The sequence below is a fragment of the Pan troglodytes genome, chromosome 12 (assembly GCF_028858775.2).
Source record: "Pan troglodytes isolate AG18354 chromosome 12, NHGRI_mPanTro3-v2.0_pri, whole genome shotgun sequence".
Taxonomy (NCBI): Eukaryota; Metazoa; Chordata; class Mammalia; order Primates; family Hominidae; genus Pan; species Pan troglodytes.
Genome location: NC_072410.2, coordinates 104,356,306 through 104,383,688, shown reverse-complemented (window position 1 = coordinate 104,383,688; position 27,383 = coordinate 104,356,306). Strand labels below are relative to the sequence as shown.

The 27,383-nt window shown below is 38.7% G+C and overlaps 1 long non-coding RNA gene across 1 annotated transcript in view; it reads left to right on the top strand.

Annotated features, from left to right (window-relative positions):
• Window positions 1–25,690, top strand: part of LOC104004893 (uncharacterized) — a 172,265-nt gene extending 146,575 nt beyond the window's left edge. Inside the window, exons 11-12 of the long non-coding RNA XR_010149624.1 lie at window positions 8,425–8,512; window positions 21,495–25,690. This is a non-coding gene — a long non-coding RNA (uncharacterized LOC104004893). The remainder of the gene's footprint in view (window positions 1–8,424; window positions 8,513–21,494) is intronic.
• The last annotated feature ends 1,693 nt before the right edge of the window (window positions 25,691–27,383 follow it).

Below are 27,383 nucleotides of genomic sequence, written 5' to 3'. Positions count from 1 at the left end.
AAGTGCATGCAGATTTTTTAAAGCTCACTGCTTTTGAACATATTAAGGGTCTATGTAGTCATTATGGTGATTGCCATTATTCATTTGACTATTTTCCAATTATTAAATCAAACTTTTCTTTTTGAACTGGGATTTGACCTCCTTACTCACTTACTCATTTACTCCTAAATCACAAAACACCACTGCCCTTGGAAATATCCTGCCTCTGCAACTGGACCTCTCTCATGGGCTCCAGGCATGGCAAGGTTCTCTAGATTGTAGTTACAACTTCAATTTCTTATTGTGAGGGAGATACCAAATTACATAGACCTTATAGAGGAGGAGTTGCCTTCACTGTGTGGCAATAAGAATCCTAGAGACTATGCTTACTTCCCTGATCACTATGCTGGTGATCAGACATTTGAACGAGGTGGCAGAGATGGACTTTCCAACCATCTCACGTTCTCTTTTGGTCCTCTACTGCTGTCTTCCTACTACACCCATCCTAACCCCCAGACAACATGTTCCTGTTTCTTATTTTCCTGGGGAAACCAATGCTTCTCTACAAATCAACCAATTCTCTTTTGCCTTTAACAGAAATTTACTTTATCTGTACAATAAAAATCTACTCTTCCATTTTTCCTGAGCAGGGAACTAGTTCAATTACATCTCTCATATTCCCTTGTGTTAGAAATGACCATGTGACTAAGCCCCAGCCAATAAAAGTATGAGTGCCACTTCCAGCTGTGGCCCATTAAAACCTCTCATTTTTCTTCCTCCATGCCTTTTAATCTTTAAAGCTAACTGGAGTCACCACACCCGCCCCACCATGGTAACTTTGTAAGCACCACGTTGACGGTTGCAGAGCTGCTATCATCCTAAAGTTCTTGAAAGACCCCATGGAGCAGAGTCACTTTCCTCACCACTCACATACCTGAAACCATCCTGGCCATTAACTTATTTAGAAATAAACTCGTATCATATTGAACGATACACATATAAACTTTTTTTGTTACTTTAGCCTAGTCTACATAAAAAGATTTATGTATGCTTTAGAGCTTCCTTCAGATAAATGTGTTTATTATTATTATTTCATCTGAAAGCTTTTCAGATACACTAAAGCTAATACTAGCTATCTAGTGGTAGGCTCTGATAGTTGGTAAAAGGGACACCCTGGGCTTGACAGTTTGTGCCCATCAAGAAGCAAGTAAAATACCAACCACACAGATAGCACATCTAGTGTTCAATTCACAGCAACTCATAACTTCCATTCATGATTGAATCAGCTGAAAATTAGGAGAGTTCACTAATTTGCTTCAACTGAGCCATCGGAATGGCATATAGCAGTTGCTTTTCAATGGCTAGTTATTCAGCTTCAAGGGAATATTCCAGATAAGTATTAAGTGAAAGCTCAATATCCAAATCATTTATCATGGATCAGTTCTTGCTGAAGTATTGAGAGGAATTCTGCAGCTTTTCTAGGGCAAGTGTGCCTGACAACCCACCAAAACACCCTCAGAGAGACCTGGGGATGGAACCTTGTGGGAACAGCCTTGTCATTCAGAAGGAACCTAAGTTTTAAAGCCAGACAAATGTTGCTTCACTCATGCTATCAGTCAGTTAGTGAAGGCATCTTGATTAACCTTGGCATAAGCAGAAGGAGAATTCACTGACTTCTGCAAATGTAGATTGAATCCAGGGTCTGTGCTGGCTTCAGGTGTGGCTTGATATAGGAATGTACTGCCAGTGTTTTGTAGGTCTTGTCTGGTGATGGGGCCTTATTTGAAAACATCATTCTCTAATTCTCTTTCTGAGGGGCAGGGTTCATGGTTCTGGTGTCCAGGAACCTGGGCACAGCACCAGTGTGTGCCCTTATGCCCAGAGATATAAGAGAGGCACCTGTGATGGTGTTGGGAGCACTGTCCTGTGGGTTTCCTGCCAGGTTACAGACATATCCAGAACTGGGTCACCACATTCAAATGGGGACAATGAAATATAAGTGCCAATACACCAGGGCAAATAAGCAAGGAATTGAGGGGAGCTCATGAGGAGACCAAGAGAGTTGGGTGGGAAGGTAAAGTCAAGAAGGATGAGGTTCCTGAGGGTGCTAAGCCAGGTCCTGGGAAATTGCTGCAGAACTAGAGTTTGTTTTATGCTTTCTCATAGAGAGAGAACTTTTTTTAAGGTAGTAACCATTTGTCTGACAAACTTCATTGGATTGAAGAATTTCATTTTACTCTTGTTAGTCCAAGATCAAATTTAATCAAGCCACCTCTTCCTTTCTCCCTTTCCCCTTCCTGTTTCTCTCCTTTTCTCCTTTCCTTTCTTTTTGCCCCTCTTTTATTTCCTTCCTTCCTTCCACCCTCCCTCCCTCCCTTATTCCTTTCTTTCTTTCATTTTTAACCCCTTCCTTCCTTACATTCTCCTTCCCTCCCCCTCCCTTTTTTCCTTCCTCTCTTTTCTCCTTCCTCCCCTTCCTCCCTCCCTTCTTTCCTTCCTTCCTTCCTCCCTTCCCCTTGCCTCCTTTATTGAGCTCAAACTATATAATAGGCATTACATGCAAAGTGCTGTGGTTAAAGAATAAATAAGACTCTCTCCCTGTCCCCAAGGGGTTCACAGTCTCATGGGGAAGAGGACATGAAAGTAGACAGACAATAATACAGTACGGTAAGTTGCGAGGAACAGGGTGGGCAGGAAGGAAAGAGAAAAGATATCTAAATCCGACTTCAGGCAAGTCTTTCTATTCTTTACTCATGTCTCTCCATTTTCAACATCAGCCTCCCTCTGGTTCTGTGTGTTCTGTAACTCTGACATGGACCAGAAAAAAATGAGAATCCTGAAATTAATATAGCCCTTATGGAAACCTCCACTTAAAAAAAAAAAACTTTAAAGAATCCAGCCCCTGAAATGTTTTGCACTAGAATCCGAACCCCTGCTCAGCTCCTTGGAGGAGGGTGGCTCTCCCACTCAGAATCGTGTCTGTTTGATTTTGGTAACACAGAGCCAAGGTCAGTCTGGTGTTTCTCACTTTACAAATTCTCATCTGTCAAGAGATGCTGAAGGCACCACTCAAACTCAATTGTACCCTAAGGCCATCAACATTTAAAAGCTAGCCATTGTTTACCAAGTTCTGTCAACCAGAATGGGGTATTTCTTGCATTTATTTGTTTGGAGAAAAAGTTACTTTGCTCTCTCTGCCACCTACCCAGCAAAAAAAGGAGAAAGTGTTTAAACAAACACATTTAGCAAAATAGTCCTGTTCCTTTGGTTGAGGGAGGGCATGCTCTCTCCATCATGGTACATAAAATTGAGTTTGTCAATAGAAAGAATAAACTACAAACATGGATAGCTGCTTTAGCCTAACACATATGCTTTAAAACCCTCTTTGCAAATAGTCTATAACGACTTTAAGCTGTTTAAATGATGCTTTTTAAATTATAAAATAATTTCTCTAAGGTATTTTATCTTCCATAATCCTTACCACAACCCTGTGAGATGAATATAATTATTTGCATTTTGCTGGTAATAAATATGGTGTTCAGAGGTTCTTAAAAACTGTCCATGGTTACATACTGAGAAAATCAGTTGAATGAGATTGAATTTGAGGTAGTTTAACTCCATGCATTTTATGCTAATCCAGTCCTTTAGTTACAATCCCTTTTTCCCCAACGTTTAGACAGACAGGGACATCTGGAGAGGCAGTATGAGTGTAAGGACAAAAGGGTCAAATGCAGATGGGGGACACTTGGAGTCTCAACTTTCCTCCATGCTCACTCACGTGTGGCCTTTGTAACTGAGTTGTCCAAAAATAAGATACACTTTGATTAGAATTGCAGTGCACAGCATAGTCTGCATATAACTGTATTAGTCCCCTTTCACACTGCTATAAAGAACTACCTGAGAGTAGGTAATTTAGGAAGAAAAGAGGTTTAATTGACTCATAGTTCCCCAAGGCCGGGAGGCCTCAGGAAACTTACTTACAATCATGGCAGAAGGTGATGGGGAAGCAAGGCACATCTTTCGTGACAGCAGGAGAGAGAGAGAGAGCGCATGAAGGGGGAACTGCCAAACACTTTTAAACCATCAGATCTTCTGAGAACTCATGGTCATGAGAAAAGCAAGGGGGAAACTCCCCCCATGATCAGTTCACCTCTCACCAGGTCTCTCCTTCAACATGTGGGGATTACAATTCAATACGAAATTTGGGTGGGGACACAGAGCCAAACCTTATCAATAACCAATGCAAGTATCACCACAAAGAAGAAAACTGAACCATCAGAAAACACAGGAAGGACAGCACAGCAAAGACCAGCTTTGATTGCTAAAGATGATGAGGACACACTGTTAGGTGCCAGTTTCCAAAGGGCTCCAGCCAGCTTCTCCTACATATTCCATAGAACCCAGGAATATATATATATATATATTTTTTTTTTTTTACTATTTGGAATATAGACACCCTTCATGGAAGCCCCCAAACCTCCACCCTCCAACTCTCTGCATGCAGTTCTGCATCTTAAAGTAAAAACAAAAATGTTAAAACCTCAACAGATTATTTTAATTTGGGTTTCTGAAACTCAGCACTATTGACATTTGGGGACTGGATAATTCTTTGTTGTGGAGGCTGACTTGCTGACCTGTGCATTGTAGGATGTTTGGCATCCCTGGCTTCTACCCACTAGATTCCAGTAGTACCTCCAATTGTGACAACCAAAAATGTCTCCAGATATCACCAAATGTTCCCCTGGGTGAAAGTCTCCCCCCGTTGAGAACTACTGCTTTAATGATTCTCAAAAAGGACATTTCTTTGCTTCTCTTAATGATCTGGAAGATATTAAAAGCATCACCTACTTTAGCCTTTGTTCAGGAGGCAGGTTTTTTATTCTTTACAGCTTTCATGGGCTCCCTCTCCTCTTTTAGAATAATCAATAAATAGTTAAATGATTTAATGGTTAGAGAATGTCAAGGTTGTTTTCATCTGCAACCCTCGAGAAAATATGTTATGACCATAGACTATGAGGCAGACATATATGAATGTGAATCCTCATATTGTAATTGTGTGATCTTGAAATTAACCTCCCTAGATATCCATAACCTTATCTAACCCTATCAAGAGCTGTTGCAAGAATTAAATGAAGCCATATGCATATAGGCACATATAGGATTGCTAGATTTAGCAAATGAAAATATAGGAACTCCATTAAATTTGAATTTAAGATAAATAACATATATATGTATGTGTGTATATATATAATTATATCTCATGCAATATTTAGTAACCTTAGTCATATATTAGTATTCAGTATTAGCTATTATTACTGTGAACCTAAAACTAAAAAATGTCAGTTGAGAAAACCATAGGCCGTTCCTCTTTAAAACAAATGTATGTTTAAACCAACTAGGACAAAGGGCCATTTGAGATCTTCCTAAAGAGGCAGTAATAAATACTTCAAATATTTACAGGCTGTTATTCTTTGTTTGATTTTCTTCTCATTATTCAGAAGTTCTACTGTTCAACTAACATAGCTTTTACTTTATTTTGTCTCTTCATTATTGCACACCTCCATATGGATAAATAATCAGGAAACAACCTTTCAAATAATTTGAGATATTAATAAATTAAAGTTCAGGTAGGGAGTCAAAAAGAGTGGTGCTAAAATCCTCATCTGTCACTTACTGACAGGATGAGCTTACAAGAGTTTCATCACCTCTCTGATCTCAGTTTCCTCATCAGTGGAATAATATTACCTACTCAACACAGCTGCTGGAAGGGTAGAATAAGGTCATGCGTTTAAAAAGAAGTTAGTAAATAATACATGTGAGCTAGCTTCCTTTCCTTCTTTGCTTTCCTTTCCTTCCTTTCCCCACCCTAAGTTAAATAATTTTGATTTTGCTAACCTTTTTTTTTAAAGACATAGTTGGTTACAAATAAAGGATAGAATAAGTAGAAAATCATAACTTCCTAGTTAAAAAATAATTAGGGGGACTTGACAGCTTGTTAATCAATTTTCCAACAAAAGAATGTGGGCTTTGGAGTCTGTCAGATCTGGTTTAAATCTTGTTTCATCCACTTACTAACTGGTTAGGCTTTGGCAATTTGTTAAGCTTTTCTAAGCTTATTTTATTCTTTGATGATGTCCACAAAATATTTCCTTTTTTAACTTTTATTTTAAGTTCAGGGGTACATATGCAGGTTTGTTACACAGGTAAACTTGTGTCATGTGGGTTTTTTGTACAGGTAATTTCAACACCCAGGTATTAAGCCTAGTACCCATTAGTTATTTTTCCTGATCTTCTCTCTCACCCCACCCTCCACCCTCTGATAGGACCCATTTTGTGTTGTTCTCCTCTATGTGTCCATGTGTTCTCATCATTTACCTCCCACTTACAAAGGAGAACATGTAGTATTTTGTTTTCTGTTCCTGCGTTAGTTTGCTAAGGATAATGGCCTCCAGCTCCATCCATGTCCCTGCAGAAGACATGATCTTATTGTTTTTTATGGCTGCATAGTATTCAATGGTGTGTAAGTTATTACATTTTCTCTCTGCAGTCCATGATTGCTGTGAGAATCAAATAGCTCATATGTATGAAGATTCTTTACAAACTGTAAATCAGTATTAAATGTTTTTCAGGAATACAACTTTTTTTGTAAAAGTCAAAGAGATTTTATCTCTGACTTCAGGAAATCACATCAACCGGTGAAGTTCCAGTTTGAACGTTAGCTGGGAAGCACAATTGTAGAAGAGACTTAGTTGCCTACGTAATACCCATTCTCCCCTTCTGTTTTAAAAACACCCCCCTGACTTTATTCAGTGCAGCAAAGGGCAGAGATAAAATATGAAATTTCTCAGCCTCCTTTGCAGCTATTAGGGGTCAATGATCTATAAAACGCAAGTCAAGGCAGTAGAGGTGTGGGCAGAGCTTCCCCAAAAGCTCTAAGACTGACTCAACTGAACTCCTTCTTCCTTCCTGCTACCTGAAATGTGTATGGGGTGGTCAGGCCCCAGCTCATATCTTATGACATGGAGTAAACTTGAGGATGGAAGAAGCTATGTATGAAAGAAGTAGAAAATTTAAACAGAGTTAGACTAAATTTCTGATAACCTTGGAGCTATCATACCGACCCCAAACTAATTACTTTTTCTGTGTAATAGATAAACAAAATATGTATATCCTTAGAGCTTCTGAAACTTTGTTGTTAAGTGCGACCAAACATATTTTTAAACAATCCACTAAGAAAAGTATTGTTATATGCAATGTCAATCAAAGACCCTAGAAAGAAATACTTTGCTGCTTCAAAGCAGATGCTACAAACCAAAGCTTATACCTGACTTCATATGTCTCATATAGCAACTATTTTCCATCTTTCTGTTCATATTTGTTTCTCATCTCTGAATAACAGCTGTTCTTCATGTGAGTGCCAGGCCATACCTGAATCTGTTGCTTGTATCTAAAGAATGCATGAGGTAGATGAAACATTCTCCCTCACGGGCTATATATGACATGCCACTTGGAACACATCCCAGTGAGTGTGTAGCAATGGTTCACTGTGACGTTGTGAACTCCCAGATAGATTGTGGTTCACCACGCTTTCTGGGAACAACTTAAGTAATCCTTCCCCTCCATCTTTGGGTAGTTTGTCCAAAACTGATCATCATAAATTTGTGTCTATTAAATTTCTTGTGTTGTATGCATGTGGAATATTAATTCATATAGTCAAATTTTTAAATTTTTCTGAGTTTTGTAGAAAACCATTACCATAGTAGTGTTATCATCTATAAATCTTGTTTCATATTTCTAGCTTGTTAACAAGCATTTATTAATCCAAAGTGCTCTTTCTGTGCTTTTGTATAATCATAAAAGCATTTAGTGGTCAGCCTTAAAAAAAAAAACTAATTTTAGGAACTAGCCAAAATTAGATGAAATTGCTTATACAAATCTAATAGTCTCCTTTTGTTTTTCTCCCTATTCTAGGAAATGTTTTACTATCCCATTATTAGATAAAGCAGAGAACCATGGACTATAGCATAAAACTCTTTAATCATACTATTATAAGAAAATAGCCATCTCCACTGACTATCTATGAACCAAGCACTGTGTTACGTGCTTTGCAAATGTGAGCTCAATTAACTATCCACAGCACAACTCTTGATTTCTATCAATTTCCTCCATTTACAAAAGAAACTAAAACTTACAAAATTTAAATAACTTTCCCATGATTTCAGAGTAAGCTGTATGTGCTTAGGGGGTTGGGCATGGGACGGGGGTAAAAGTCAGAATTCAAACCCAGGCTTGATTCCAAAACCTATCATCTTTCTGTTAGATTCTACAACATCTCAACCTCTATTACCCTAATTTCATGGTGCATGCTGTAAAAACAAGCAAGAACATTGTTTGGCCTCAACTTCCTCCCCACAAAACCCTCAGCCATACTTTTTGTTCACATAGGAAACTGAATAAAGGAAAACATGGACAACCTGAAATGCAGAAACATGACATATTTTCTCATGAGGACAGTGTGGCCCAGGAGAAAGAGGTGAGTTAGGATTCAGAGCATGTTCAGATTCCCCTATGAGGGATCCCATTCTCTAAACTTGGAGAAGCCACTTTCCTTTACTGAGGCTTTGTTTCCTCATCAGAGAGGAGTCAAAGGTTAGACAAAGTAACATCTTTTGTTTCGGAAATCCATGGAGTTTGCAGCCAGGATATGGGGGAATGTTCTGGATGAGAGGTAACCATGAAGGCATGGATTCTTTTGCATGGTTTTCAATCTGTAGGATATTCCTTTTTCTTTCCATTCAACGCTTTGCAGAGTGTTAAAAAGCAAGGAGTTCTAAATTTGAGGCAAACACAGTATTTTTCTCTTATATTTTTATAATGCTTAACAATTAACAGAGTATTGTCATGTGTATTATCCTCATAGCAACTGCTGTAAATAGTGATATCATTATGTTCTAGTTTTGCAGAGGAGAAATTCATCCTCCAAGACAACACTCACTTTAAAATTACAAAAGCAACCTTTGGGGGTGCTAGATGTGGACCCAGTTGTGTTCTTTGAAAATTCTCCTTCCACACAACACTAACCTCATTATTTCTGTAATCTGAGAACAAGAAACACAAACCCACTACTGCTATTAGGACCAAAGTTTCATTTCTACACTCAGGTGGGTATTTGGAAACAGTGGTTCACAATAACAATTTCTGCAATGTGAAGAAACCAGCATTACTGCTCATCTGTAAAAATTTTTTAAAGTATATCTCTTCTGGAAATTAAACACTTTTTTCTCTCTCTCTCAATGTATGCATATATGTATGTAGATATGACATCAGTTGTAGGAGTGTGCAGTTTTGTTGTCTTTATTTATTCATATGATTTTTTTTCCCATTTATTCCTCTCACTGAGCACCTCCCAATGGCTAGACCCTGTGCTAGGTATGGGGCATACAGAGATAGATGAAGTATCTCTGACACCACTGCCTTGCCCACATGTGAGCAATATGGGGTATTCATGTGTGCACTGAATGCTAACACAAGGAAGGAGGTATCCGTTACAGAATAATAGAAGCAAAATGTGGTGGGAGCATAGAACACAGATTGATTTTTTAACTCTTTCTTTGGAATATAAAAGTCCCACCAACACAAGAGAGGCTAGTCTTACCAGTAGATGGTCAGGGTTGGGATATTTCCCTCCCCTCAAATATCGATTCCCACTTTGACATCATGGTGACTGAAATGATAGCATCCATTGCACATCACGAAGAAAGGATTTCTGAAGACATCCCAGAATAGAATAAAGAAGTAGTTAGTCTGGGCCCTCAATATCTTCTTTCTTTAGTTGTGGGGGTGCAAAAAGTCCCTCATCAGCTTCTTTGATGCTGGCCCATTACTGGCTGCTCTCTCAAGAATCTACTGGTGCTCCTGACTCTGTAGGTGGACAGAGAAAATTTTAGCTATTAAATGTTAAATAACTAACACTTACATAATTAAATATTACGAATATTACCAGTAAAAGCTTCTTCCCAGCATCCTTTATGAATGTGCACAGCCAAGTTCACTAAAGATATTGAGGCTGTGGCCCCTCTCTCAACACCCCCCTCTCTGCCTGCCCCATCATTCCCTCGATTCTAGCACATACTCCTCCCCCTTTACCCACATCTTCAGCCCCACTCTGAGACCTAACCCAAGACCCAGCTTCTTCATGTGATCTTTCCTATAGCAGTTCCAGAATCACCTTTTTCTCTCTCCCCTATTTATATTGCCATTTGCTAATTATCTTTTTAAAATTATGCCATAATTTCTCTTGTTTTAAAATGACTGGCTTCCTCGACTACATTTTTGTGTTCTTTGAAGGAAGTTATATGCTTTCAAGAACCGTGCATAATAGCAGTTTTATTTGGCTTTACTTAAGTGACACATACTTAGCAATTTTATCCATTTGAATGAAGGAATAACAAATTGCAATGTTTGCAAGCTGAGCAGGGCTTTTCAAAGACCATATTTTAAGAGGCCCATGCCACACTATATCAGACATACTAAAACATATTCACATCTCAATTAAATATTATTTACATATGCATATTTGTGGATTTCTCTACATATACACATACATATGCATATATGTATGTATACAAATATATATGTGTATATATCTATATGAAGTGAATTCTAATTTGCTAGTTAAAATAATGTTCTGTTTCATACCTGTTTGACCATATTGATGTCAATTTTCCAATTTTTCTTTTTTACTTTAGAGCCAATGCTTCTTTTGGGGCATCATTTTTATAGGATCTGGACAATGGAGAGGCATGTTGGGTTGTTGATGGGGGCAGGTGCTTCCTGATCATCACTGTGAAACAGAAATAAGCCATGGCTTTGACCTAGCAGCCCAGCCTCACTGCAGAGCGGACGTCTTTGAGCAACACTGGTTGTGTTGACACAGACATTAGGTTACATCCCTCACTGCTGTTTCCACTTGTCCTGATTTTTCCTAGCGTCCTCTTTTGCTCTGAGATTTTCCAGGATTTTTCACACCACTTAGGGGATTTGCAGATGGAAATTTTGAGTAAAATGTGTTCACTCGTTTTCATGTTATGCAAGAGTGAAAACAAAAAAGCCTCAAACTCAATTTAGGATGGAGTGGGATGGGGTGGAGTGGCGCCCATGCACGAAAAACTCAAAACTGCTAAATTGCAAGAAGCAAAACTTTCCTTGAGCTTAATTTTCAGTGTGGGAGATTCTCTGTAGGGGTTTTGGGGAAAAAATGACAGAATTTTTAAGCACCATTGACACGAATATTTGCTACATAGACTTTGAGTGATGTACCCATTTCCATGTTGTAAATTGATAAGCAAAGGGAGTTGCTGAGGCTGGAAGTTACTGTTAGTGGTTTCTGAAGGTATCATGCAATGATTTTAGGAATCTTATCTCCACACTTTCTACTCCCACCACCCGATCCTCTTTGATGCCCCCGTGACTTATGCAATCCTATCTCTTACATTTTCATTTTTGTTTAATGTTTCAGACTTAGTTAAAACTCTAAGACACAATTGTAAAATTTCCCGTTTGAGGGAAAAGAATCTTTTTTTTTATTATACTTTACGTTTTAGGGTACATGTGAACAACGTGCAGGTTTGTTACATATGTATACATGTGCCATGTTTGTGTGCTGCACCCATTAACTCGTCATTTAACATTAGGTATATCTCCTAATGCTATCCCTTCCTCCTCCCCCCACCCCACAACAGGCCCCAGTGTGTGATGTTCCCCTTCCTGTGTCCATGTGTTCTCATTGTTCAATTCCCACCTCTGAGTGAGAACATGCGGTGTTTGGTTTTTTGTCCTTGCGATAGTTTGCTGAGAATGATGGTTTCCAGGTTCATCCATATCCCTACAAAGGATATGAACTCATCATTTTTATGGCTGCATAGTATTCCATGGTGTATGTGCACCACATTTTCTTAATCCAGTCTATCATTGTTGGATATTTGGGTTGGTTCCAAGTCTTTGCTATTGTGAATAGTGCCGCAATAAACATATGTGTGCATGTGTCTTTATAACAGCATGATTTATAATCCTTTGGGTATATACCCAGTAATGAGATGGCTGGGTCAAATGGTATTTCTAGTTCTAGATCCCTGAGGAAAAGAATCTTTTAATGTTCACCCCATGGAGGAGTGTTCAGAATGCTTTTCTGACAGTTGCTAAGCATCCATGCATAAATTAGATGCAGATTGAACTATACAGAAACTTTTCCCATATGCACTATAAGCTCAGTTCACTTCAGTCTGCAAAGAAACAATACATACATGTAGAACTATTGAAGATTAAATTAAATAGTGTATAGCAAGCAACTATCATAGTACCTTATACATAACAGTGGCTTAATAATTAGTAGGTAGATTATCATTTTTATTTTAGCTAGAGCAGATCCTAAGAATGAAATATATCTATGTATAGATTGTAATATTCTTAAATTCTTTTTATATTTTATATGTGTTAGGAACATGAACACTTACCCACTCACTCTATTCACGTGGCCAATTGAGAGTTCCATATGAGTGGTTGGTTCACTAATTGTTGTCCCCTGGGAGGGACAGAAGAGCAAGAAACTATACCCACTTCAGTTTATTTCCAAATTGTATCAATGAGAAAGTGGTTGATTTTGAAGTTATGTTAATGTATAGAATTGTTTCAGTTCTCTGGAGCCTACTAAAAATACATCTGTCCCACAAAGTGAAGTTGTGAAAGATAATGGCATTTCTCTCCCTATCTTGATAATAAAGAAGTGATTAAAGAACTGACAGTTCTTCTCTGTGTCAAACCTCCCTGAACTGTATCACAAAGCAGGACAATCAGAAATGATGCAATGTTATGAAAGGGAGGAAGAGTAGGAGGGAAAAATTAAGAAATGAGGTGGAGAGAGGGGAAAAGAGGGAAAGGGAGAGGAAGATGAAGAGGGAGAGCGAGAGAGGTGACAGAGTATGTTCTTAATTAGCAGATTGCAGCAGGGGAGAGATCTTAACGGCTGGAACTGGACATTCTGAGACATGGTCAGGGGAAAGAAATCAGGTTTCCTCTTTGCCTGAGGGCAAAACATTGGCAGTTCCTCATAGAAGCAAAGTGCAGGCTTAAGTTCTTGAAATCCAAGGCGTTGTCAGCTTGAAGTTTATCTAGATCACAGGTGAAAGGTTAAAGTCAGTATGAAATTCAACATGTGATAATTTCATTGCACTGGCAACTTGGAGTGGTGGCTCCATCAGGTTCCAGAGGAAGGTATCCAGACCGGGTGTGGATGCAATCATCCAAACAATAAGCAAAGCCCAATGGCTTGGATACCAACCCTGGGGGAGGATGGATCTGGCATTTGCGTCAGTTAAGTCTGCCCAACTCCCTTCCTTCTTCCCTTCCTCTTTTCCCCTCTTTTTCCTTTTTCTCTCCCTTTCTTCCTTATTCAAAACATTTGCAGATAGCGAAAATTTATATTTAAACATATATAAAATATATATGTATAGCTCTATGAATGATTATAAAGAACTACTCTTGTGAAAACAGCACCCAGGTCAAGAAATGGGGCACCTACAGAACCCCAGAAGCCCTGTGTCTGCCTCTATGCAATTGTAATCCTCTTCTCATCCAAGAGGGGTAACCACTATGCTAACTATCATCATAATCATTTATTTGTTTTCCTGAGCTTTAATGCTGTTAAAATTTTTCCTCAAAAGCATTATTTAGTTTAGGCTATTTTTCAACTTCCTACAAAAAGAATCACTGTATACACACACACACACACACACACACACACACAGATGTATATATATACACACATGCATATATATAATATATATACACACATGCATATATATAATATATACACATATGCATATATATAATATATATGTACAGTCCCATGATTTGTTCATTATTGAACATTATGTTTAGAGATTTTTCTTATGTTATTGTACGCAGCTGCTGTTCATTTATCTTATTTTCTGTATAGCATACCCTGGTATAAGAAACTATCATGCAGGTAGCCATTCTACTGCTGGGGAACAGCTAGGTTACTTCCAGTTTCAGTTATTGCGAATATGCTCATACATGTCCTCTGGTGCGCATATACAAAGGCTTCTATAGTATATACAGCAAGTCTAGAAAGACTGGTCGTAAAGTACATGAATCTCCATCTTCAAGAGATCATGCCAACTGTTTCCTCAAGTGATTGTACCAATTTACCCTCGAACCAGCGACGAGTGAAACATCTTACCAAAGTTAATATTATGCAACTTTAAAATTTTTTGACATTCAATTTCACATTGTGGTTGCAATATTTATGTCTCTCATTGCCACTGAAGTTAAACCACTTTTCATAAGCTTATGGCCAATTTAGAAAGACCAGTTCATATCTTTTCATTATTTTTTTTGTATTCATTTGTTTCTTTTTTTCTTCAGGATGTATGTAGTTCTTTAAATGTTCTGGATGGCTGATATTTGTCAGTTGTATGTGCTGCAGATACTTTTCAATTCAGTGGTTTGTAGTTTTACTTTTAGTGTTATCTTTCTAACTTTGATATCTTTGATACACAGAAGTTTTTTTGTTTTGTTTTGTTTTTTTGTTTGTTTTTTTTTTGAGATGGAGTCTCGCTCTGTCACCTAGGCTGGAGTGCAGTGGCACGATCTCGGCCCACTGCAAGCTCCGCCTCCCGGGTTCACGCTATTCTCCTGCCACAGCCTCCCGCGTAGCTGGGACTACAGGCGCCCACCACCACGCCCGGCTAATATTTTTTGTATTTTTAGTAGAGACGGGGTTTCACCGTGTTAGCCAGGATGGTCTCGATCTCCTGACCTCATGATCCACCCGCCTCAGCCTCCCAAAGTGCTGGGATTACAGGTGTGAGCCACCGCGCCCAGCCCGAAGCTCTTATTTTTAATAACGTTAAATTACTAGTTGTTTCTTTTATGACTCATATAAATTTTTGTCTTCTTTATTCTAAGACCATGAAGATATTCTCTTATATTATTATAGAAAACATTTATATAATTTTATTTCATTTATATAGTTTCATCTCTCTTAGGTATTTAAATGACATGCAACAATTTTTGCATACAAAGTGAGATAACAGTCTGATTTCACTTTTCCATATTGTTGGTCAATATACTTATGCATCATTTATTGAAAATAATATGTTTCATTTAATGAAATAAAATGCAACTTCTATCACAGTTCAAGGGTTCATATGTACATAATTTTGTTTGAGTTGTACTGTTTGCTACTTCCTTGCCCTGAACCAATACCACAGTCTTAATTATTATAGCTTCACAGAAAGTATTTATTTCCTTTAAAGCAAATACTCTTCATTTGTTATTTTCTAGAATGTCTTTGTCACTCTTCTCCTTTTGCTTTTCCATATACATTTAAAAACTACTTGTCAGACTGGGCACCGTGGTTCACCTCTGTAATCCCAGTACATTGGGAGGCTGAGGTGGAAGGATCACATGAGGCCAGGAGTTTGAGGCCACAGCGAGTTATGACTGTGCCACTGCACTCCAGCCTGGGAGACAGAGCGAGATCCTGTCTCTGAAGAAAAAAAATTATAAACAACTTTTCAAGTTCCACGCACACACATCCCTCTTTTAGAATTTTGATTGACATTGCACTGAACCTATAAGCCAATTTGGGAAGAATCAACATTTTTAAAATATGAAGTCTTCCAGATATCATAAACACAGTATATTCTTCCAATTACTTAAGTCTTCTGCAATAACTCTTATCTAAGTTTCACAATATTTTCTGTAAAACTTTTGCATAACTTTTGCAAGATTTATGTTTAGATATTTTCTATTTCTTGATGTTATTATAAATTGTATAATTTAAAATTTCATTTTCTAGTGACTTACTGCAAATATATATACATATATAATGTATAAATATGGTAATGTATAATGTATATATGATAATGTATATATGCAATATATATTTTGTAAAAATCATATATTTGTTGACTAGCTAAATATATATATAATATGAGATCCCAGAAACTTTTCTTTCTTATAATTTGTCTACAGATTCTTTTGAATTTCCACATATGCAGCTGTTTCATCAGTAAATAATGACAATTTTGTTTCTGTCTAATTCTTAACATTTGTATGATGTCTTTCTGTTGCTTTATCCCACTGTTTATGATATTCAGTATAATCATTTTTTAAAAGGAGAGCAATAGCCCTCCTTGTCTCAGTACAAAACTCAGAAGGAAAACTTTCAACCATTAATTATATTTGTAGCAGGCTTTTTATTAATATAAACCCTCTTTAAATGATATTTTCTTTCAACTTTTGTTGCCAAGATCTTTTAAATAATAAACTGTTCTTTTAAAAATTGTGCTGAATAAATTGTAACACAATGGTATTTGTTTATCTAAACATAGAAAACATACAATAAAAATATAATATATATAATATAATGTTTAAAAAATTATGTCCAATATTTTTTAGGGTTTTTATTTTATTTTATTTTTTTTGAGAGAGAGGAGACTGAACTTTTATCAGCTACTGAGAGAGGTGTGGTAAGATTTCTGATTCTGAATTTACTTATTTCTTCTGGTAATTTTGTCAACTTTAGCAAACTATATTTGAAGCTATTATTAATGAACATTTATAAATTTAGAGTTGTTATATTTTCTCAGTAAATAAAAATATGTATTATTATAAAGTGATGCTATTTATATTTTATGCATATTGCCTTATAATCTATTTTGTTCGGTATTAGTATAGCTATAGCAGTTCCTGTGGGTGATCAGTATTTATTTTTCATCTTTCTACTTTGAATTATTTGTATCTTTATGGTTTATATATGTCTCTTGTAAAAAGCTTCCACGTGAATATTTTTAATCTGTCTAATAATCTTTATTTTTTAATTAGAACATTTATTCTATATTTATATTGTATGTTATATATGGATTTATCTTTTATATAGTTTTGTCCTTTCTATTTGTTCTTCTATATTGTTTTCTTCTTCTGTCTTAACTTTGATGGGAAGTGTTTTTATCATTCTATTTTTTTAACCTCTAGTAAATATGCACTCTGTTTCTGTTATTTTAGCAATTACCATAGAAATTAAGGCATAAACTCTAAACTCATAAAAGTCTGAAATTAATTAACATTTTTACCCTTTCTGCACAATGTAATAATTTTAGATTGCATTGGCTCTAGTTACCCGCTTTCTAACTTACATGTTTAGTTTTGTCTTGTATGCCCATAGACATTATCTTAATGTTTATATAGGCAGTACTTGCTATGGACTGAACGTTTGTGTCCCTCCCAAAATTAATATGTTGAAATCGAAAGCCCAACGTGATAGTGTTAGAAGGAGGTATTAGAAGTTCTTGGGAGGTGATTAGCTCATGAAACCTCTGCCTTCGTGAATGGGATTACTGCCGTTATAAAAAGATACCCCAGAGAGCTAGCTAGCCCCTTCTGCTATGTAAGGATACAGCAGGAAAGCACCAAGTATGAAATACAGAGTGAGCCCTCCCCAGACACCAAATTTGGTGCTGCCTTGATTTTGCACTTCCCACCCTCTAGAACTGTGAGAAATGAATTTCTATTGTTTACAAGCCACCTACTTTATGGTAATTTGTTACAGCAATCTGAATAGAGTCAGATGTTGTTAGATATTCACATATTCCCACTTTCTCTGTTTTTATTCCATCCTATGGCTCAGACCTTCAATCTGGCATCAGTTTTCTTCTGCCTGAAATTTTTTTTTTTCAGAATTTCTTTTAGTGAGAGTCAGCTGGTAAGAAATATATAGTTTAATTTACCTGAAAATGTTTTAGTTTTGCCCCCATTCTTGAGAGATGTGTTTTCTGGATAGAGAATTTGAGGACAGCAGTACCCCTCACAGCACCCATCACACACAAACACACAAAATAAAGATATCATTCCATTTCTTTGGATTCAATTGCTGCAGTTCAAAAGTCAGCTGTTCGTCTATCATTGCCTTAAAGACAACGCATCCCTTCAGTGCCCTGCCATTACCACCACCAGCACCACCAAGCTTCAGCTTTTTATCTCTGGGGTGTTCACCAGTTTTCTTATAATGTGTTTAACTTGGCTTTTCTTTAATTTTTTTCTGTTTCTGATTCATTGAATTCCTTGGGTCTCTAAATTAATGTCTTTTGCCATTTCTGGAAATTTCTAAACTGTTATATCTTCAGATATTTCTTTTTAAACATGTTATCTATGCCCTCCTTCTGGGAGTCTGAAAATATGCTAAGACCATTTCACTTAATGTTTTATGTCTCATACCTTCTCTATCACATTATAGGTCTCTTTGTTTATGTTATAATCTGGATGATTTATTCTGAATCTGTTTTACAATTTACCAATTATTTTTTAGCTGTCTCTAATCTATGGTTAAAACTGATCATTGAGTTTTTAATTTTAATCATCTCTTTATTTGAAAAATTTCTAATTTTTGTCAAATCTGCTGTCATTTTTTGTGGATTTCCACTCCACAGATTTTTAAAGCTTTCCTTTTAATGTATTTAAACACAATATAGTTAATTATTTATTAAACTGTGTCTGACAATTCTAGTATCTTAGGTCTTTGCAAAACTTTACCTGTTGCCTTTGTTTGTTTGTTTGCTGCTTCTTACTTATGGTTTATTGTCTCCTTGTTCTTTTTGGACTGTGAGCTGCTGCGTTTATTTGGAAAATTATTTCTGGGCCTTCTTCAAGGATAGAATGATAGTACATTCCTCCAGAGAGTACTGATATTTGCCTCTGCAATTTGAATCTGCGCAGTTTGAAGAGTTATTTTTTATTTTTTTATTTTTGTTTCCCCAAGACGGAGTCTTGCTCTGTCGCCCATGCTAGAGTGCAGTGGCATGATCTCAGCTCACTGCAACCTCTGCCTCTCGGGTTCAAGCAATTCTCCTGCCTCAGCCTCCCAAGTAGCTGGGATTACAGGCGCCTGCCACCATGCCTTCCTATTTTTTTGTATTTTTAGTAGAGACGGAGTTTCACCATGTTGGCCAGGCTGGTCTCGAACTCCTGACCTCCTGATCCACCCGCCTCAGCCTCCCAAAGTGCTGGGATTACAGGCATGAGCCACCGTGCCTGGTCTGAAGATTATTTTTAATAATTATTGTGAATTTGGACTCTCAGTATGTGTTAGGGATAATTTGTGGTGACAACTTCTCAGAGACTTTATTTTCTCAGTACCAAGGCAGATTTCTATGTGGCCCCTGCAGGAAAGGAGAGACACAGGTTTATTGTGGTGTATTAGGCAAAACAGATTTATTTTTGGTTGGATCCCAGCTTTACAGGCATATGTTGTTTAGCGGATTCTCCTCCTGGGAAAGCGTGGCCTTTGGTGTGTGGCTTCCACACTCTGTATTTTAATCTGATTTGCCCAATACTCTCAGGAAAATGCAGCCATGAGTGTCCCCTTACATCTCTGGTTTCCTGCCTTTACATAGATTTTGACCGGATAATTTCTTACTATATTATAAGCTCTTCTGTGTTTATTATATAAAAATATATTTTGGATAGCATTTCAGATATTTTCAGAAGGAGAATTTACTCAAATAACCTAACCAGCCACACTACTTAGGCTGAAATTGTCTTCTCTCTTGACATCTTAGATATGTTAGAGTAAGCTCAATATTGTGGCTCCAGTGACACGTGGGGTCTTGGAGGAAAGGATGGCTGTTTTACATAGATTTCAGGATTTCTAACAATCAGTATCAGAAAGAAGCTTATGTCATTCATTTGTGAGATAAGTTTTACTATTTATTATTTTTATTATTTTTAGAGAGAGCCTCAGTCTGTTGCCAGGCTGGAGTGCAGTGGTGTGATCTCAGCTCACTACAACCTCCGCCTCCTGGGTTCAAGCGATTCTCCTGCCTCAGCCTCCCAAGCAGCTGGGACTACAGGCACACACCACCATGCCCAGCTAATTTTTGTATTTTTAGTAGAGACAGGGTTTCACCATGTTGGCCAGGATGGTCTCCATCTCTTGACCTCGTGATTGGCCCACCTTGGCCTCCCAAAGTGATGGGATTACATGCTTTATAATTTTTATGATAATAAAAACTACAAATTTATTTGTGAATTTATAAAATTAAATGAATGAGAAAATTATTAAACACCCAATCATTATTTTACTAGTGTTGTTTTGGTATTTTATAGACACATGTTTGAATATATATGTGGGTTATATAAATACATATACACACATATGTGTATATAAATACACACATATATATACACAAATATGTTTATATTAGATTATATTAACTATGTGCCCTGCATCTATTTTTTTCCTGATATATACACATGATGCACTATTAATTGACTGTGACCATCAGTTGACCAATAATGCATTTTGTTAACTATAGTCACCATGCTGTACAATAGATCTGTAAACTTATTCTTCCTGTCTAACTGAAACTTGTACCCTCTGACCAATATCTCTGTTTTCCCAACCCACCCCTCCCCAGATTCTGCTAACCACCTTTCTACTCTCTACATCTGTGAATTTGATTTTTTTTTTAGATTTCACATATAAGTGAGGTCATGTGGTATTTTTCTTTCTGTGTCTGATTGTTGTTCTATTTTAGATATTCAGAGGGCTCTTGATACATTCTGGCCTGTTAAAATGGATTCCACAACTAAGTGACAATTATTTGTTATATGGGAATAATAATAAATACCTCCCTCACACACAGATGTGAGGCTATAAAAATTAAATGCGACGACCTAGATCAAATCCCAGGATCTGGTTCTTGCTAGGTACCAAAACCTGTGTCCCCATAGTATTGCTATTACTCCAATTTCTGTGAACGTGGCTATGCAATTGCAATCCAAAAAGTTCCAAGTGATAAGATTCCAGTGTCTAAATCACCTGCTTTTCCTGCCCCACCTTTTCCTACTCCTCCACCACCACCACCACCACCACCACCACCACCACTGGTCATTCTCATCCTCTCTAATCATTTATGCTATTAGTACAATTTTCTAAAGAATTAATTAGGAAATTTTTTTTTCCCTTAGCCTTAGCTTGAAGTTAAATAGCACTACTTGATTTATTTGGGATTCTTAATATGTAAAATATTGTATTGCAGAAGGCAAAGAATAATGGAGGAAACCAGACAAAAGGATTGTTTGTCCCAGCCCCACCACTAACCTGTGGGATGATTCTGGACCAGTCTTCCCATCTTGTTCTGTGAACTGTGGGAAACTCATCACACTGGTCATTGTGGTTACTTGGGGTTGTTGTGAGAATCAGACTCGATCTTGAGAACGTGCTCTAAATGCACACAGACAGACAGGGTGTGCATGTGTGAGGTGCAATCTACGGGAGCCAGTCTCAACTCCTGGGAACACATCTCCGGGCTGCATTTCCAGCTGCTTTTTCCTTCATTTGGTGATTGTGAGCAGAGCCCTTGGGGTTTGAGAAGCTCTTAGCCCATGAGTGCAAAAAGATGAGAGAGAAATAATAATATTTTTTTTCTCCATAGGGAACTTCCAGCATCTATGAGGAAACAGAATTTCTTTTGATCACAGAAGAAAAGAGAAGAATATTAACCATGGAGTGTCCACCAGTGAGAGAGTTTCTGTGCATTAGTTCTTGGAGGGACAGAGAACCTTGGTCAGAGAGAACAGACTGGAAGTAACTGGGTGTGGTTTTCCTGCTGCCCCAGCCTTGGGCTCAGCACCAGATCTCCTATCTGGTGGCTGCACCATAAGTCCCAGTCTTCCCAGAGGTAAAGAAAGAACAGACAGTTCTAGACCCTATAAAACAAAGCAGATGTCAGGGTGCTTACAAAGTCTAGTGCCCACAGGGCCAGGCAGGTCAATGTGTGTGAGTATGGCACACTGAAAGCATATATTATGCAAAAGGAGACTGCTCACACTCAGCTGCAACTCCTTGTTGCCATATCAAATAGTGAGAAAGTGTGTGCATGCGGGTGTGGTGTGTGCATGTGTGTGATACCTGTTAGGAGTTGCTGGCAGTGGGGCAATCAGGGCATGCGTGGGAGCAGGAGCAGAGGGAGCAGTGATAAATAACCCCCTGCCCTCAATTAGAGGTGACTGTCTGCACTGGATCCTTCCCAGGCCTGCTCAGTCTAGACAGTGCCACCACAGTGCCACCAAGAGTTAACATCCTTCCCAGGCTTCACTGTGTCTCCCTCTGGGTGTTAGAGGGCAAATCTGTAGAAATAATAAGTTTCTCAGAGCCAAACGCATGCCTCTGTTTCAAAGGGACTCCCCAGGCCAACCCTGATGGGGCCAAGCAAAATACTTCCGAGCTGGGTGTGCTCTGTAGCTGCCAGTTTGAGTCTTCTCCTCTTAAGGAAAGGAAATCTGTTCAAAATCAGTTTCTAAGGCAATGCTTTACCCTTATTTCAAACAGTTTTTTTTTTTTTTGCTTCCTTCTTTTCTTTCTTCTTCTTCTGAGAAAATAAGTTTTCCTTTCTTCTAATGTCTCCTAATCCTAAATCAGTAACTGTAGTCCCACTGAACTGGGTAGAAGAAACAGAAGCTTTTGCTCTTACAGCAAATGGGACAGGCTAATTTTTGGCATAGGCAGGAAAAGATGAAGCTGGCAATTATTTGTTCTGAGGAACTCAAGCTGTCAGTCTCTCACATACTTTGATACTTTAGAAATGATCACTAAACTCTTTTCAAATTTGCTTTTGTATCCTACACCCTGAAGTGATGGCTGCTGACAGCAGAGTTTAGAATCTTGGGACTACAGAGGATGCCTTTGTCTCTGTACCCTTGTCATTTCCTGGAAGAAGGGGAGTCATCCCCATGAGTCTCCTGCAGAGGTGGCCAGAGATAAACACTAGCTGAACACAACTGCACTGTCCCTGGCATTTGGGGCCTCTCAGAATGAGGTTTCTTGTCAACTGGGAGAGCCCTGGTACTCCATTCCCAGGATCAGCCATCAGGGTGCAGACATTGCAGGTCAAAACGTCATCTCAGACTTTACCCTCCAACCATTGAGAAAACATCTCTGCTTAGTGCCAGAGATAGCCCCACCTAACTTGGTGGAAGTAGCAGTAACGAAGTATAAACACACCTCCTTCTCCCAGACGCTCAGGGCTCTGTTTACAGATTAAATCTCAGGATGTGTATATTCGACGTTCTTATTCCAGGATATTAATGGCAAAATGAACTTGTCTGGTGATGGCTCCGTCACATTAATGTCTGATGGACGGTTCGGATGTGAAAGGTGCATTAAGGCCTGCTGAGGGCCCTGCGTGTGTGAGTCAGGAATGTGACTGCAAGGCTGGAATGTGAGCTTGTTTAGAGTGAACCCAAATGGAGTCGATTTAACCCTGCAGGAGTCGAGTCATCTGAAATACCACAGCCCCAGAAGGCAGAGTCTTGATAAATAGAAGGAAATGTGCAAAATATTTATCTTTCGATTCTTAATCTGCCTAATGTAGTCTAGCGGCATTTCTAGGAAGCTTTGTGGGTTTTAACCATTATCTCAAAATTTATAGTTAGCTCAGAGGTCAACTGGAAACATGGCTCTGCAGGTTCCTAAAGTCTGTTTAAATCTCCCAGAGGTATCCGGGTTGTCTCCTGCCTGGAGAAATCTGGAGAGAATTCTTACAGAAGGTGATGGGTGTGTCTGGGCTATGGAGCATCTCTTGGATTTATTGAATATTTAGCAAGCATCTATAATGTGCCCATCACTGAGCTAGGCAGAGAAAGGGAGAAACACATATTTTGGTTCTGGAGCTTGTGTGTAGTCTGATTGGGAGGTGAGATAGACCCCAGGAAACAAGTATAGAACGAAATAGAGCAATTAAGCCCAAGGTCTTGGGGTATGGGACAAGACAGCCAGACATTGAAGGAACCACTAAGATTTATCAATGTTCTTTCTCCTCCATCACAGGGTGTGTTGGCAGCTTCAAAATATGAGCCTTGAATGACTCTAGTTGAGAACATAGTGAAAGCCATCGTATAACATGCAAAAGCAAAAGTGTTTTGTGTCTCTTCACATGCCATGTTGAGCGTATGTGTGTTGGTATCCAGGGTGGCTGGGAAAAGAGAGTGAAAGTGGGTGGATTCCCTTCTCTCTTCCCCTCTGTCTCTTCTTCCATCTTTCATCCTTGCCTCACATCCTACCCACAGTCCTTTGTAGATGACAGAAGCCACAGAGCTGAGGAAGGAGGGACAGCTGGGGGTGCCACTATGATTTCTGCCACCTGATTCATCCTTAAACATCAAGAAGCTGACTTTCCTAGTGCCTTGGTGGAGGACATGGTAGCTCCTCCAGGTCCTACTGAGAATACTCCAAAGTCCAAAATTAACCAATCCTGATTCCTAAAACAGGTAAAAAAGAACAGTTCTGATGAAAAGGATTTGGGGTGTTTTCTTTTTCTTTTTCAACTTTGATTTTAGAATCAGGGGTACATGTGCAGGTTTATTACAAAGATCTGTTGTGTAATGCTGAGGTTTGGAGTATAATTGATCCTGTCACTCAGTACTGAGCACAGTACCCAACAGTTTGTTTCCACCCTCCCCACCCTGCTCCCCACTTTTGTATTCTCCAGTGTCTATTGTTCTTATCTTTATGTCCATGTGTGCCCAATGTTTAGCTTCCATTTATAAGTGAGCATATTTGGTTTTTCTGTTTCTGCGTTAGTTTGCTTAGAATAATGGCTTCCAGCTGTGTCCATGTTGCTGCAAAGGAAATGATTTCATTCTTTTTTATGGCTGTGTAGTACTCCATGGTGTATATGGACCACATTGACTTAATTGAATCCACCATTGATGGGCACCTGGGTTGATTCCATGTCTGAAAAGATTTAAGTTTTAAAAAATTGTTATAAAAAGCCACCTTCTTTTTTTGAATCTTGCTTTATAACTAGTACAAAGCAAACATCAGATACCTGTGTATATTTATACAATTTTAGTCATTTTCAGAATATTTAACTGAATATAAAACTGTTTTTAAAAGAACATTTTATTTTCTAAAAGTTAGTCTTTTTGTATCATGGACATATAAAAAATAACAAAACTATTTCAGCTCTTTAAAAGCTCATTTCAATAAAAACAAAAAAGGAAGCGCCAGCTTCATGTTCATTTCAGTGGCCACTAATCCAGCCAACACATACTGAATGCCCCTGAGTGCCTAACACAGTGTTAGATACTAATGGCAAAGGGGTGAATCAGATGTGGTCCCTGCCCTTTGAAACTAACTTGCTTTTCAAGAGGCTGTAACTGAGGAACACTCTCTATGGGCAGCTCTTTGGTAGCACAGAGTTCCCCAGGAAGCACTATATAACATCTCCCATCCCTGCTCCATCATGACTCATACGAAAAACTTCTAGGCTGAATTCTGTCAGGAAAAAAAAAAGAAAGAAAAGGAAAATGATAAGTAAATACATTTGACAATAAATTTGAGATCATAAACCTTGGGATTCTTTTTATAATACCACGCACTTCAAAATCAGGCAGTATTTTTCATTTGACGTGGATTTAAAGGTAGCTCAAAGAAAACACAGGATTAACCATAAGTAGTGGGATAGTAAGTGTGAGCCAAGCTTCCAAATAAACACATCAGAGACTTGGGCTAAAAAAAGACAGAACACAAATAACCTCCTCTTGATGTGCCTACAGTTTCATTTAACTGTTCCCAGGTCATGAACTAATTTACCAAAAAGAGGTTAACTCCAGTGCAACCAAACGGCATTTCAGGAAGCAGGTTTTGTGCATATCGCCTGTGGAAGCGGGGCCACTTGAACCCCATCTGTGAAATGCCTCTCGGATGAGCACTTTTTCAAACTCTTTAGTGTATTCTTTTTCAGTGAATGGGTAATGCGTTAGGACATTGGAGAATACAGGCCTTAAGAAACATGAGCTTGGCTTCTTCCCAAGTATTGATGTCTCCAAACCAAAGAATTAGCCTAAATAAATTTGTTTTGAGTGACTGTGTGACCTCGAACAGCCTACTTTCCCTTGGTCAGCTAGATGTGTTTCCTACAAACTGAAGAGCTTAGATGAGCTGCTCTTTCAAGTCCCTTCCAGGACACAGAGGCCCTTCCCAAGAACTCAACACAGGAAAGCTGGCCTCTGCCCCCAGAAGCTTCCAGGCGAAGGAGAACAGTCAAGGAGCCAAAGTCCTAGGTGCTCCGCTGGAGGGTGACTTCCACTCACACCAATCTTCCAAAACCTAGGGACTTGGGACCGAGCAGCGGCATTATATCATTTCCAGGCAAAGCCCAAGTTCTGTCTTCAGTACACACGGTCTCTTTTCGCATTTTGCGCAACATCATTTGCTGCTTCATCTGACCTAACTCAGTGAGTTTCTTGATTTTAATGTGTGTAGAAATTACTTATTGGAGAATTTTATTAAACATGCACATTCTTAAGCCTGGCGTCCAGTGATCCTCTTTTGGGAGGCCTGGGCAAGGGCCACGACGTAGGCACGCTTCACAGGCACCCAAAAGATTCCCATGCAGCAGTGACCCATGAAACATGCTTTGAGGAACACTCATCTGATGGTTCTGGAGTGGGGTTGGTCTCCCTCACAGACTCAGGCTCCTGGGAGCCAGGGACTCATTTGACATTGCAATGAAACAGAGAACATGGAAAGGGACATGCCATGTAGTCAATCCAAATTGGATGAGTAAGTGAATCAATGAATGACTAAGGCACATGCAATACGGAAGGTCATTGTCACCATGAACTGAGACTTTCCGGCAGTGTTGGAGAAGGTAAGGGGAGTGGGAGACGTGGTACAAGACAGGCTTCAAAGCTGGGTCTCTGATGGGTCACCAGAAACAGTAGGGTCCTTGTAAGGCAATGCTTCTTCTCTAGCAGACACATTTATCCAGAGGGAGTCTGTCAGCCTCCATGATATTTTAAGCTGCATCCCTCAAAATGTCATAAAGGAGGATTAAAGTATAAATGATTGTCAGTTCACTCCTGTCCTCCTGGTACTGCGCTGAGCATCTCAGGCTGTTTGGAAGACAGGGGCAGCAAGGGAGGGGAGGAGCAGGGGAGGGCCTTAAAATGTGACTGAACAGAGCCTGCAGAGAATGAGGAGCTCTGGTGTGTCTTGCGGGGCTAACGCAGTTCACAGGCTGCTACTTTTTTGTGACATAGCTTTTATGGGGGGAGAGCCAGAATATTAAGCTCATTGCTTCCAGATGGGAAGGTTGGACAAGACAGAGAGGCTTTGGCTCCGAAAGCTTGGACGCTGTGGTGCGATATGGATGTGACATATTGAAGTAATCGAGATAGAAGATCTGGCTTTAGCCAAGGCTGTCAGATAGATACTTTTTAAAACATTACATGGTTTGTAACAAGGTATTGTGTATCCTCACAGAAACCCTGCCGCCTAGGTCTCTGGGAAGGCAGTGGGGGGAAAAGTGTGCTTATTT